Source organism: Jaculus jaculus, chromosome 8 (assembly GCF_020740685.1).
Source record: "Jaculus jaculus isolate mJacJac1 chromosome 8, mJacJac1.mat.Y.cur, whole genome shotgun sequence".
Taxonomy (NCBI): Eukaryota; Metazoa; Chordata; class Mammalia; order Rodentia; family Dipodidae; genus Jaculus; species Jaculus jaculus.
Genome location: NC_059109.1, coordinates 85,418,836 through 85,433,543, shown reverse-complemented (window position 1 = coordinate 85,433,543; position 14,708 = coordinate 85,418,836). Strand labels below are relative to the sequence as shown.

At 40.2% G+C, this 14,708-nt stretch overlaps 1 non-coding gene and 2 pseudogenes across 1 annotated transcript; 1 reads left to right on the top strand and 2 right to left on the bottom strand.

The window, feature by feature from the left end:
* The first annotated feature begins 3,404 nt into the window (after positions 1 to 3,404).
* Positions 3,405 to 4,782, top strand: LOC101614215 (annotated as a pseudogene).
* Positions 4,783 to 5,807: 1,025 nt separating this feature from the next.
* On the bottom strand, positions 5,808 to 6,175 carry LOC123462960 (annotated as a pseudogene).
* Positions 6,176 to 13,941: 7,766 nt separating this feature from the next.
* LOC123463060 lies at positions 13,942 to 14,048 on the bottom strand. Its single transcript, XR_006638672.1, has one exon. It is a non-coding gene; the product is annotated as a U6 spliceosomal RNA (small nuclear RNA).
* Positions 14,049 to 14,708: the final 660 nt, after the last annotated feature.

The following is a 14,708-nucleotide window of genomic DNA, read 5'->3' as shown; positions in this document are numbered from 1 at the left end:
TCTAGTGCAGACTGAAGACCAGTGTGAGCTGAAGACCAGAGTGGCCTGAAGACCAGCGTGGGCTGAAGACCAGAGTGGCTTGAAGACCAGTGTGGACTGAAACCAGCATGGGCTGAACACCAGCGTGGACTGAAGACCAGTGCGGATTGAAACCAGCGTAGACTAAAGGCCAGTGTGAACTGAAGACCAGCATCTCCCCAGGAAGCCTCCAGGCCTTCAGTGCTGGATTGGGACGGCTGAGGCCTCCAGCCTCATGGACTGAGCAGCTACCAGGCTCCTTGACTCTCAGGCCTGCAAACTGCTATTGTTGGACTACCGTAAACTAATCCAATAATTTCTGTTTTAATACATTAAACAACAGCCTTAAAGGCCAAGACAACCAGTCATAGTAGTTTATGTTTGCAATCCCAGCCCTGGGGAAACTGATTTCCATAAGGTCAAGACCAGCATGGGCTATATAATGAGTTAAAGTCCAGTCTGGGCTACATATTGAGAACCTGTCTCCACAAAAATAAATAAATAAATAAATAAATAAATAAATAAATAAATAAATAAACCCTGTCAGGTACAGATACCAGTATTGTCAAGAGAAAACAAAGGTTTATTTCATTTTGAATCCTCTTATGGAAGATTCAGAATTTTTTCTTTTCTGAGGCAGGCTCTCACTAATAGACCAGACTGATCTAAAACTCACTCTGTAGTCCAGACTGGCTTTGCACTAATGGGGATCCTTCTCCCTCAGACGCTCAAGCACTGGGATCATAGGCATGAGTCACTGTGCTGAGCCCCAAGAGTCAGAATTTTCTTGTGTGTGTGTCTCAGATAGCCCAGGCTGACTTCCAGCTCACTATGTAGCTGAGGATGACCTTGAACTGATTGTCAAGTCTTCACCTTTCAAGTGCTGAGATAGTGACTATAGACCACCACACCTGGCTTAGAATTGAGACTTTTGATATTCTTAACTTCTTTTTCTTTTTGATATATATATATATATATATATATATATATATATTTTTTTTTTTTTTTTTTTTTTTTGAGGTAGGTCTCACTCTAGCCCAGGCTGACCTGGAAATAACTCTGTAATCTCAGGCTGGCCTTGAACTCAGTGATTCTCCTACCTCTGCTTCCCAAGTGCTGGGATTAAAAACCCAGCTGTTTTTGTTGTTGTTGTTCGTTTATTTTATTTATTTATTTGAGAGAGAGAAAAAGGAAGATAGAAAGAGAATTGGTACACCAGGGCCTCAAGCCACTGCAAACAAACTCCAGATGCATGTGCCACCTTGTGCAACTGGCTTACATGGGTTCTGGGGAATCGAGCCTCAAACCAAGGTCCTCAGACATCACAGGCAAGCGCTTAACCATTAAGCCATCTTTCCAGCCCCTCCCCTTTTTTTAAAGAGATGAAGGTGGGCAATGTTGTACCCAGAAGTCATAGATTGTTACTAGAAAATTTCAATGCCAGGAGTGGAAACCTTATAAATAGAAGCAATATAAGAAGGCCATTCAACAGCATTTCTACCTTATTCATCATCTGAAAGTACAGTATTAAAATGTAAAATAAATTTTATCAGTCTTGTAATATACTGATCATGCTATAAATGTTACAGTCTCTCTTGTTCATACATAAACCATAAGAGGTTTTTTGTTTTTTTAGTTTTTTGACTTTTTTATTGACAACTTCCATAATTATAGACAATAAACCATGATAATTCCCTCCCCTCCCCTCCCCTACTTTCTCCCCTTCACAAATCCACCCTCCATCATAAGATGTTTTATAGTATTAAAGGAATGTGTTGATTTAATGCATCCCACAGTCTGTTCTCAAATCTGATGCTTCAGCACATTTAATCTAACAGCTAGTCCTATTGATATAAATACATGAAAGAAAACCATTTAACACCTCTATGCTATGACTTTTCTAGTGGTATTATACTAAGACACTCAATTGCTCTGGGCTATAACATCTTTCTTTGTGAAATAGTGATAGAAAACTGTGGTAAAAATGGCTGCAAATTCTTCAAAACTCTGCAAACTCTTCAAAACTCCATCAAGATATGGAATCCTTATTCTCCTTTGAATAGAAGCAGGATACTAACTGCTTTGGCCAGCAGAACATAGTAGGAGTTTTGGTATACCCAAGCATTACTGGTCGGGCCACTTCATCTCTGGAAAGATTTTCTCACGCTCTGAACTGTCATGTTAGAATATCTGGAGAGGCACCAGGACTACACAGACTGGGAGCGCACCCTGCTGAAGCCAGGATTCCAGACATGCCCAGTGACATTTGATTGGAATAGTTTTGGATTCTTCAGACCAGCTATTAACCAAATGTTCTGTCAGTGCAAAATGCACAGCTCTGTAGAAAATATCACCAGTAGAATGGATGAAGGAGAGGACAGAATATCTAAGCTAGAAGACCAGGTGGCAGATCTAATACAGTCCAACAAAGAGAAAGACAAACTTATAGAAAAGTATGAGCGGGCTGAACTCACAAGTTCAACCCCCCCCCACAAACACCACTGCCTCCCCCCCCACAAACACCACCGCCTCCCCCCAGCAAGCTGACCTCAGTGCCTCCACACAGTGCACGGTCAAGTGTGCCCGTCAGCCTCAGAGCATCCTTTGGGAAGAGAAGAGCCAGGGAAGATGCCTGTGCAAGCTTGGAGAGAGTGTGGAGTTTTGACACTTAAACTTTGAAATACTTTTGTGTTTCAAAACTGTATGTGTTGCTGGGTGTGGTGGCATACACCTTTAATTCCAGCTCTTGGGAGGCAGAGGCAGGAGGATCGCTGTGAGTTCAAGGCCACCCTGAGACTGCACAGTGAATTGCAGGTCAGCCTGAGCTAGAGTGAGACCCTGCCTCAAAAAACCAAAAAAAAGGGGGGGGGGGCTGGAGAGATGGCTTAGTGGTTAAGGTGCTTCCCTGCAAAGCCAAAGGACCTTGGTTCGATTCCCCAAGACCCATGTAAGCCAGAAGCATGAGAGGGAGCATGCATCTCGAGTTGGTTTGCAGTGGCTGGAGACCCTGGTGTCCCATTCTCTCTCTGTCTGTCTGTTTCTCTGCCTCTCTTTCGCTTTCTCAAATAGATGAATGAATGAATGAATGAATGAATGAATGAATGAATAAATGTATGAGTGGGAATTTCAAGATATTCGGGACACTGTGAAAAAATCAAATATAAGAATTCAGGGCGAGGCGGGAGAGGGGCTGGGGTTTCTCAGCGCCTCCTCAGCGGGAAGGGCCTGGGGCCACACAGTGTGCAGTCGCAGGATCTGCAGGTCTTTGCCGGGGAGAGGCCGCACGTGGAGCAGGCGCCGCTGCTGTTCTCGAGCGGTGGTGGAGTGCGGTTGAGGGCCGGAGGGCCGATCCCGGAGCTGGACTAAGATTCTAAAATACTTCAGCCATGACTAAAAGAGAAGCAGAAGAGCTGATAAAAATTGAGATTGATGGAACTGAGAAGCCAGAGTGCACAGACCTACACCCCAGCTGAATGTGTAAGTCAGGCCATAGACATCTATGAGCCCATAGGCAATTTAAAGAAATTGCTAGAACCAAGACTTAAGTGTTCTTTGGATGCTCATGAAATTTGTCTGCAAAATATTCAGCTGGATCCAGAACGAAGCTTGTTTGACCAGGGAGTAAAAACAGATGGGACTGTACAGCTTAGTGTACAGGTCATTTCTTACCAAGGAATTGAGCCAAAGCTAAACATTCTTGAAATTGTGAAAACTGCAGAAACTGTTGAAGTGGTAACTGATCCCGATGCCTACCATGCAGAAGCAGAAGCACATCTCGTTGAAGAAGCCCAAGCAATAACTCTTGATGGCACAAAACACTTTACAACCATTTCAGATGAAACCTCAGAGCAAGTGACAAGATGGGCTGCTACTCTGGAAGGGTATAGGAAAGAACAGGAGCGCCTTGGGATACCCTATGATCCTGTACAGTGGTCCACAGACCAAGGCCTGCATTGGGTGGTTTGGGTAATGAAGGAGTTCAGCATGACTGATATAGACCTCACCACACTCAACATTTCAGGAAGAGAATTATGTAGTCTCAACCAAGAAGATTTTTTTCAGCAGGTCCCTCAGGGAGAAATTCTCTGGAGTCATCTGAAGCTTCTTCAAAAATATGTCTTGGCAAGGCAAGAGCAGCAGATGAATGAGATAGTTACAATTGGTCAACCTGTGCAGATTATCCCAGCCTCAGTGCAGTCTGCTACCCCAGCCACCATTAAGGTTATAAACAGTAGTGCAAAGGCAACTAAGGTACAGAGAGCCCCAAGGATTTCAGGAGAAGATCGAAGTTCACCAGGGAACAGAACAGGAAACAATGGTCAAATCCAGCTGTGGCAATTTTTGCTGGAACTTCTCACTGACAAGGGTGCTCGAGACTGTATTTCTTGGGTTGGTGATGAAGGAGAGTTTAAGCTAAACCAGCCTGAACTGGTTGCACAAAAATGGGGTCAACGTAAAAACAAGCCTACAATGAACTATGAGAAACTTAGTCGTGCATTATGGTATTATCATGATGGGGACATGATTTGTAAAGTTCAAGGCAAGAGATTTGTGTACAAGTTTGTTTGTGACTTGAAGTCTCTTATTGGGTACAGGGCAGCAGAACTGAACCGTCTGGTCACAGAATGTGAACAAAAGAAACTTGCAAAGATGCAACTCCATGGAATTGCCCAGCCAGTCACAGCTGTAGCCCTGGCTGCCGCTTCTCCACAAACAGAAAAGGATAACTGAGGTCCAAAACCCTATGGGAGCTGAAGGCTTTTCTTAAATATTTAGAGCAAATATTGCTCATACTTTACTACTGAATTTGTATCTTATTTCCAGACTGTACAATCAGATGCGTGATTTTTTATAAGTATTTCATATTCTTAAAAATTTGGATCTTTTTACTTTGAGCATATATTTTAGAAAATGTGTACGTTCAAGGATCACTACAATGCCTGCAGTGTGAGAGCAGGTTCATTGTGGAATAGTTCGTTAACAGTCAGGAGAGCTAAACTGGTCAGCATTACTATCTAGCCCTACCAAAACTAGCTAGTAGCACCTGAAGCTGAAGTGTTAGTGCAGCATCTCCAGGGAGCAGTCTGCCTAACTTTCTGAACATGTGGCTGTTTCCTCTCTTTGCTTTCGATGCTGCTCTCCATAGAACCAGAAAACGCAAGTTTTGGGCTAGGCAGTATGTGCCTGCTTCATCTAATCAAGCAGAGCTAAAACGTTCTTATAAAACCATAATAAAAAGGGACTAAAGTATCAGGTTATTTATATGTTTGCAAGTAGAGGACATAATAAGTTAGCTGGCAAGGAGCAGTGCTGAAGAAGGAGAGCCAGGTTTCAATCTGGCTTAACTCAAGCCATTATGAATGGTTTTCTGTATAGATTATTCATTTTGTCAGGCCAAAAATTTAGATTATTTTGAGAGGCATTTAATTGTTGTAAACCAGCTCTTACAAAATTCCAATATTATCTGGTTTTTCTGTCAGTGATATAAAAAACTGAAAAAGTACACCTCAACAAAAAAAGTTTGATAGTTTGATGTGACTTCCTTTGTTTAAAAAAAAGAAAAAAAAGTTGGTAGTTCTGATTTATTATGCAAGACCACTTATGTTCTGGTGAAACAAAGACTTTAGGTCGGACAACAGTACTTAATCTATGAAGGTGTTAGTTAATTCTTGCAAATAATTATAAAAGGAAAGTTTGACCTCCTTATAGGCAGACTTCTTTTTTTTTTTTTTCAAAGTGTAACTTCAATTTTATTTCACTTTCTGAGGAGACGGTTTTTCTTCAGTCTTTAAGAACCCCATTCTTTACATGGGTTTTGGTGGCGGTCGTGGAGCAGCCCCAGCAGGTCTAAATCTGGGCGGAGGGGTTCAGTCCTTCCGGGCTTCTCGAGATCGGCTCCTGACCACCTTGCTGTGAATTGCACAACTCACACAGTAATGCAGCTTCACATACAGCTTGGGAAGAACATAAGCGTTACTTCGGAAATGTCCCTGACAGCAGCGGCCTCCACTGGGTTCCGAATGACGAACTTCTGGATGGCCTTGTCCTTGGGCACGCACCGGGCGCAGTTCGTGCAGCGGATAGGCTGCACGTGCCCGCGGCCTTTCTTAGCTCAACCGTTTTTCCTTCGCTTCTTTGTCATCTTGGCAGCCGGGGCCAGAAAAGCTAGGCAGACTCCTTTAAAACAAAGCTTCCCACTTATTTTTCTTTCTAAATGTCATATATGTATATGTCTGCAAATATCTATACATGACCACCTTAGACATATACATATACCCAAGCATAAAGATACTTGAAAGGGAGATTATTAAATTGTTTTTAAACCTTTGAAACTAAATAACTATGTGCAATGCTTTACTGCATGCTAACACTAAACAGAAATGGCTAGGAAAGTCTTTTTTCTTTTGTTTGCTCTAAAGTATTATGCATGGATCATGATGAGAAACTGGCAGAGAGCTGTCATATGTCATAGGAGAAGTTGTTCCTCAAATACCACTTTACACACGGGCCTCATTCTTTATTTTATATACAAAAGTGGCTTTAGAAGACCTCACCTGGTGTTAGAAGAGGGCCATGGCAGTCATGGCCTGGTGGTGCTACCACACTGCACAGTGGTTTGGACCGAAGCATAGGGGCAGGTCTGGGAACCAGAAGAAGAGGGTCTCTAACACCTGTGCTCTGCTTTAGGACTTGAACATGTATTGTTGGTTCATTTATATTAAATCCTTCAAGATTCTGCAGTACAGACATAAAAGGGATAAATTTGCACCATTCATTTTTGCTTATTTATAAACCTAAGTAGTAGACTGGCAAATTTATTAGTACAATTTGGGTGCTACAATTATAGGACTATTTGAGTAGAAAACAATACAAAATAGTAGAGGCCCTGTCTTTTAAGAAGAAATAGGCCGGGCATGGTGGCGCACACCTTTAATCCCAGCACTCGGGAAGCAGAGATAGGAGGATCGCCATGAGTTCAAGGCCACCCTGAGACTACTGAGTTAATTCCAGGTCAGCCTGGACCAGAGTGAGACCCTACCTCGAAAAACCAAAAGAAAGAAAGAAAGAAAGAAAGAAAGAAAGAGAGAGAGAGAGAGAGAGAGAGAGAGAGAGAGAGAGAGGGAGAGAGAGAAAGAAAGAAAGAAAGAAAGAAAGAAAGAAAGAAAGAAAGAAAGAAAGAAAGAAAGAAAGAGGAAGCTATAAAAAAGATCTGCCATCATCCTGTTCTTAGGGCCTAGCGAACTGAGAAGCTAGTGCCAAGCACTCCAGAGCTTGGGAGTCTTCACTTCTAAGTGAAATGCATCAACACTGAGTTAAAGCTGGAGCCAAGAGAACAGACCTCATGTCTCATTTGTATGATAAGTTTTTAAGGAAGAAAGGTCCCAGATTTCCTTTAAAACCCTAAAAATCAAACTTTTCTCCTTTAAACATTCCCCAGACACCCCCACCCCCAAACTACTTTCTGTCCAGTTTCTCCTGGTGGCAGTTCTTTTCCTCATCACAAGTTGGCAGAAGGAGTTTCTTGTTCTCCACCTAGCACCACCCCTGGTGCACAGCAACAGCCTCTGTTGTTTCACAAGCACTTTGGTTTGTCTGTACTTGCATGTCTGTTTTCCTGATTGGAGCCAGTGTTTTCTAGTTGCCTCTTAAAAATAGCTTGTGTTGAGAGAAAATATAATTCGTGCTGTTAATACTCCATTTTCTCATGAATTTTTCATGGTGGAATTTTATTTTCAAAGGAAGACATTGGCCTCTTTTGTACAAATACAGGAATAATGAAGTGTTCACTTTTGTTTTCAAACTTTTTGTCCATGTGGTTCACAGAGATAATTTTTATACATGTCTCACTAGCCTGAGCCTGAAGTCTAATGACATGTGTTGGCCTTGTAAGAATCCAGACAGTTAGCAGAACTGCTGTATCCAGTTGATCTTCACATGAATCAACTGATCACATTCATTTTGGTATCAACCCATATAAATAAATTAGGAATACTTACTTAGTTTTCTTCCCAGACTAATAGCGATGTTCAAGTATGATATTTCTTTTAAAGGGTTGCACCTTCAAAACATTTTGGTGAGGTCATTCTCTGCATTTTTCACTTTATGCTACTGCCTTTTATAAAGAACTAGTCTGTCTTTGGCATAGCACAAAAATGCAAAATTCATAATTGTGAAAGCTTTAACTACTCAATGTCTTCAGATCTAATGGACTTAAAAATATTGATACTTCAATATTTCACTTATTCCCAGGGGGAAAAAACATCTTTTGTAAAAGGGAGGATTTTTGAATACATTTTTACTCTTTAAATAAAGACACTTATACTATCATTATTAAAAAAAAAAAAAAATTCAGGGCATAATAGAAGGAGAAGAATTCCACTCCAAAGGCATAGTAGGCATTTTCAACAAAATCATAGAAGAAAAGTTTCCCAAAATCGGGAAAGAGGTGCCAATGCAGATACAAGAAGCCTTTAGAACCCCAGCCAGACAAAACCTGGAAAGAACTGCTCCTCGCCATATTATAGTCAAACTACCAAACACACAAACCAAGGAAAACATATTGAAAGCAGTTAGAGAGAAAAATCAAGTTACCTACAAAGGCAAGCCCATCAGGATTATAGCAGATTATTCAACACAAACTTTAAAAGCCAGAAGGGCTTGGAGTGATACATTCCAAATTCTGAAAGATAACAAGGTTACTTTATCCTGCAAAGCTATCCATTTAAATAAATGGAGAAATAACGACATTCCATGACAAAAGCAGGTAAAAGGAGTATTTGAAGACAAAACCAGCTCTACAGAAAATACTTGATAGGGTCCTCCATGCTGAAGAAAAGGAAAAGCACACATATAAGGAAACTGGAAAAAATAAGCAATACTCAAATACTAGTTAACACAAGAAAGCAAAGGTAGAACCAGAACCACAAAAAAATAAAAGGCAAACATAAATACATACCTTTCAATGATATCTCTTAATATTAATGGCCTCAATCCTCAATGCCCCAACAAAAAGACATAGGTTTGCAGACTGGGTAAAAAAGCAGGATCCAACAATTTGTTGTGTCCAAGAAACTCACCTTTCTACAAAGGACAGACATTATCTTAGGGGGAAAGGTTGGAAAATGGTATTTCAAGCAAATGGGCCTAGAAAACAAGCAGGGGTTGCTATCCTAATATCTCACAAGGTAGACTTCAGTCCAACGTTGGTCAAGAAAGACAAGTAAGGTCACTTTATAATGATTAAGGCACACTCCAACAGGAGGATATTACAATCCTGAACATATATGCACCTAACATGGGGGTTCCCAAATTCATCAAACAAACACTATTAGAACTAAGGTCACAGATAACACCAAACACAGTGGTGGTTGGTGACTTCAACACCTCACTCTCATCAATTGACAGGTCATCCCAGGAAAAAATAAACAGGGAGGCATCTGGACTAAATGAGGTCATAGAAGGAATGGACCTAACAGATATATACAGGACATTTCATCCAAAGGCTGCAGAATATACATTCTTTTCAGCAGCACATGGAACATTTTTCTAAAATAGACCATATATTAGGACACAAAGCAAATCTTAACAAATTCAGGAAAATTGAGATAATTCCTTGCATTCTATCTGACCACAATGGAATTAAACTACAAATCAGTAGCAAGAAAGGCTATAGAGCATACACAAAATCATGGAAACTAAACAATACCCTACTAAATGATGAATGGGTCAATGAAGAAATCAAGAAGGAAATCAAAAAATTATTGGGTCAAACGATAATGAGAACACAACATGCCAAAATCTCTGGGACACAATGAAGGCAGTTCTAAGCGGTAAATTTATAGCCTTAAGTGCCTATATTAAGAAATTAGAAAGGTCGCAAGTAAACGACCTAATGCTTCGCCTTAAAGCCTTGGAAAAAGAAGAACAAGGCAAACCAAAAATTAGTAGACGGGAAGAAATAATAAAGATTAGGGCAGAAATTAATGAAATAGAAACAAAAAGAACAATCCAAAGAATTAATGAAACAAAGAGCTGGTTCTTTGAAAGGATAAACAAGATTGATTAACCCTTAGCAAATCTGACCAAAAGAAAGAGAGAAGAGACACAAATTAATAAAATCAGAGATGAACAAGGTAACATCACAACAGATTGCAGAGAAATTCAAAAAATTATAGGGACATAGTATAAAAGCATATACTCCACAAAGTATGAAAATCTGAAAGAAATGGATGATTTCCTTGATTTATATGACCTACCTAAATTAAATCAAAATGAAATTAATCACTTAAATAGACCTATAACAAACATGGAGATCCGATCAGTTATCAATAATCTCCCAAGTAAGAAAAGCCCAGGCCCAGATGGATTCACTGCTGAATTTTACCAGACCTTTAAGGAAGAACTAACACCATTGCTTCTTAAGCTTTTCCATGAAATAGAAAAAGAAGGAATTCTACCAAACTCCTTCTATGAGGCCAGTATCACCCTGATATGGAAACCAGGAAAAGATAGAAAAACAACAACAACAAAAATTACAGACCAATCTCCCTCATGAACATAGATGCAAAAATTCTCAACAAAATATTGGCAAACAGAATACAAGAGTATATCAAAAAGATCATTCAACCTGACCAAGTAGGCTTTATCCCAGATATGCAGGGATGGTTCAATATATGCAAATCTATAAATGTAATACATACATTATATGAACAGTTTGAAGGCAAAATCACATGATCATCTGATTGGACACAGAGAAAGCATTTGACAAAATCCAACATCCCTTCATGATAAAGTCCTACAGATACTGGGAATAGAAGGAACATATCTCAATATAATAAAAGCTATTTAGGACAAGCCTACAGCCAACATATTACTAAATGGGGAAAAACTGGAAGCTTTTCCACTAAAATCAGGAACAAGACAAGGGTGTCCACTGTCCCCACTTTTATTTAATATAGTACTGGAAGTCTTAGCCATAGCAATAAGGCAAGAGACACACATAAAAGGGACACAAATTGGAAAGGAAGAGATCAAGTTATCATTATTTGCAGATGACATGATTCTATACATAAAGGACCCAAAAGATTCTACTAGCAAACTGTTAGAGCTGATAAAAACCTACAGCCATGTATCAGGATACAAAATAAACACACAGAAATCAGTAGCCTTCATATATGCTAACAACAAACGCACAGAGGATGAAATCAGAGAATCACTCCCATTCACAATTGCATCAAAAAAATAAAGTACCTTGGAATAAACCTAACCAAGGAAGTAAAGAATCTCTACAATGAGAACTTAAAAACACTCAAGCAAGAAATTGAAGAAGACACTAGAAAGTGGAGAAACATCCCCTGTTCCTGGATTGGAAGAATCAATATTGTGAAAATGGCAATCTTACCAAAAGCAATCTACACATTTAATGCAATTCCTATCAAAATTCCAAAAGCATTCTTCATGGAAATAGAAAAAAACAATCCAAAAATTCATTTGGAATCACAAAAAACCTCGAATATCTAAAATAATACTGAGCAACAAAAATAAAGCTGGTCGTATCACCATACCTGATTTTAACCTATACTACAGAGCCATAGTAACAAAAACAGCATGGTACTGGCACAAAAACAGACATGTAGATCAGTGAAACAGAATAGAGGACCCAGATGTAAGCCCAAATAGCTATAGCCACCTGATATTCGATAAAAATGCCAAAAATACTCATTGGAGAAAAGACAGCCTCTTCAGCAAATGGTGTTGGGAAAACTGGATAAATATCTGCAGAAGGATGAAAATAGATTCTTCTCTCTTGCCATGCACAAGAATTAAGTCCAAATGGATTAAAGACCTTAACATCAGACCTGAAACTCTGAAACTGCTAGAGGAAAAAGTAGGGGAAACCCTTCAACATATTGGTCTTGGCACAGACTTTCTGAATAAAATCCCAATTGCTCATGCAATAAAACCACAGATTAATCATTGGGACCTCATGAAATTACAAAGATTTTGCACTGCAAAGGACACAGTGAAAAAAGCAAAGAGGCAACCTACAGAATGGGAAAAAATCTTCACCAGCTATATATCTGATAGAGGATTAATATCTAGGTTATACAAGGAACTCAAAAAGTTAAATAATAAGGAATCAAACAAGCCAATGAAAAACTGGGCTTTGGAGCTAAATAGAGCATTCTCAAAGGATGAAATACAAATGGCATATAAGCATCTGAAAAATGTTCTACATCACTAGCCATCAGGGCAATGCAGATTAAAACTACATTGAGATTCCATCTCACTCCTGTCAGATTGGCTACCATCATGAAAACAAATGATCATAAATGTTGGCGGGGATGTGGAAAAAGAGGAACCCTTCTACACTGCTGGTGGGAATGCAATCTGGTCCAGCCATTGTGGAAATCAGTGTGTAGGTTCCTGAATCAGCTAAAGATTGATCTACCATATGACCCAGCTATAGCACTCCTAGGCACATATCCTAAGGACTCATCTCATTTCCTTAGAAGTACATGCTCAACCATGTTTATTGCTGCTCAATTTATAATAGCTGGGAAATGGAAGCAGCCTAGATGTCCCTCAACTGATGAGTGGATAATGAAGATGTGGCACATTTATACAATGGAGTTCTACTCAGCAGTAAAGAAAAATGAAGTTATGAAATTTGCAGAAAAATGGATGGACCTGGAAAGGATTATACTAAGTGAGGTAACCCAGGCCCAGAAAGCCAAGTGCCACATGTTCTCCTTCATATGTGGATCCTAGATACAGATGATTGGGCTTCTGTGTGAGAAGGAAAAAACTTACTAGTAGAGGCCAGTAAGTTAAAAAGAAGATATAAAAGAAAGGAAGGGAGGAGGGTACTTAATAGGTTGGTATTGTATATATGTAAGTACAATGATTGAGATGGGGAGGTAATATGATGGAGAATGGAATTTCAAAGTGGAATGTGTTGGGGGGAGGGAGGGTATTACCATGGGACATTTTTTATAACCATGGAAAATGTTAATAAAAATTAAATAAATAAATATTTAAAAAATACATATATAAATAGTCAAAAATTTATTTACTTATTTTTAAATTTTTTTGTTCATTTTTATTTATTTATTTGAGTGTGACAGAGAAAGAGAGAGAGAGAGAGAATGGGTGTGCCAGGGCTACCAGCCACTGCTAATGAACTCCAGACGCGTGCACCCCCTTGTGCATCTGGCTAACATGGGTCCTGGGGAATCGAGCCTCGATCTGGGGTCCTTAGGCTTCACAGGCAAGTGCTTAACTGCTAAGCCATCTCTCCAGCCCTCAAAAATTTATTTAAAGGCTGGAAAGATGGCTTAGCATTTAAGACACTTGCCTGAAAAACCAAAGAACCCAGGTTCAATTTCTCAGGACCCATGGTAGCCAGATGCACAAGGTGGTGCATGCATCTGGAATTTGTTTGCAGGGCTAGAGGCTCTAGCATGTCCATTTTGTGTCTATCTGCTTCTTTCTCTCTCTCTCTCTCTCAAATAAATAAATTAAATATTTTTAAATTAATTTAAGAAGTCAAAAGTTGGCTTCGGGAGATGGACCCTGGGGTCAAGGCTCGATATATACATACATATATATATAATCAGCTACTAAAGAAGTAGGTTTTCATATGTTTTATTCATAATATCATTAATTTTGATTAACCCTCCTCATCCCTCTTCCTCTCTTCTATCCCTTCCCCTGACCATTTTACCTCTAATATTACCCTCTACTTACCCCCTCCCTCTTTCCTCCCTTCTTGTCCACATTGTTTACATGCACAGGGTTTCTCTTCAATATGATTTTTTTGGTGTACACTAAGTTCTGGCCATATATGCATGCTTCATCACATTCCTTACGTTCCCAGGGTTTGTCACAAGAATGAAGTTTCTTTCTTTCTTTTTCTTTTTTTTAAATATGGAACACTTCACGAATTTGCGTGTCATCCTTGCGCAGGGGCCATGCTAATCTTCTCTGTATTGTTCCAATTTTAGTATATGTCCTGCCGAAGGGAGCACAAGAATGAAGTTTCTTGGGTGTGGTGGGGCACACCTTTAATCCCAGCACTCAGGAGGCAGAGGTAGTAGGATGACCATGAGTTCAAGGCCATCCTGAGACTACACAGTGAATTCCAGGTCAGCCTGAGCTAGAGGGAAGTCCTACCTCAAAAGAAAAAAAAAAAAGGATGAAATCTCTGATGTGCAATCTGCCTCAAGTGCAGCCCTCATCCCTGCCAGTCACAGGCTTCCTCACCAGGAACACTGTGATGAAGAGTCAGAGCTTAGGACTTCCGGTTAAGATGGCAGCGTAGGTACCACACCAAAGCAGCCTAGGGGTAAAAAAGACCCAAAAAACTCAGCAAAATATGCACTTTTACTAAAAAGTGAGGTGTATAGGAAATTGAAGCAGCAGCGGAGAAGTAGAAGAGATCCAGACCATCCAGAGCCCGCACAGGCCGACAAAAGCGTCTCTGGTAGCTCAGCCAACCGTGGCAGCGGCGGCACACCAGAAAGCCGCCAGGCTCGGCTTCAGCTGCAGGAAAAGCCAGGCACGGGAATTTCCCCTCACACCGCACTCTCCGCAACTCAGGAAACGTGAAGGGAGAGCAGCAGTGAGCAACGGAGGAGCAGACCGCGAGGTAGAAGAACACGTGGAGCAGCGAGAGAACCAGAGCAGCT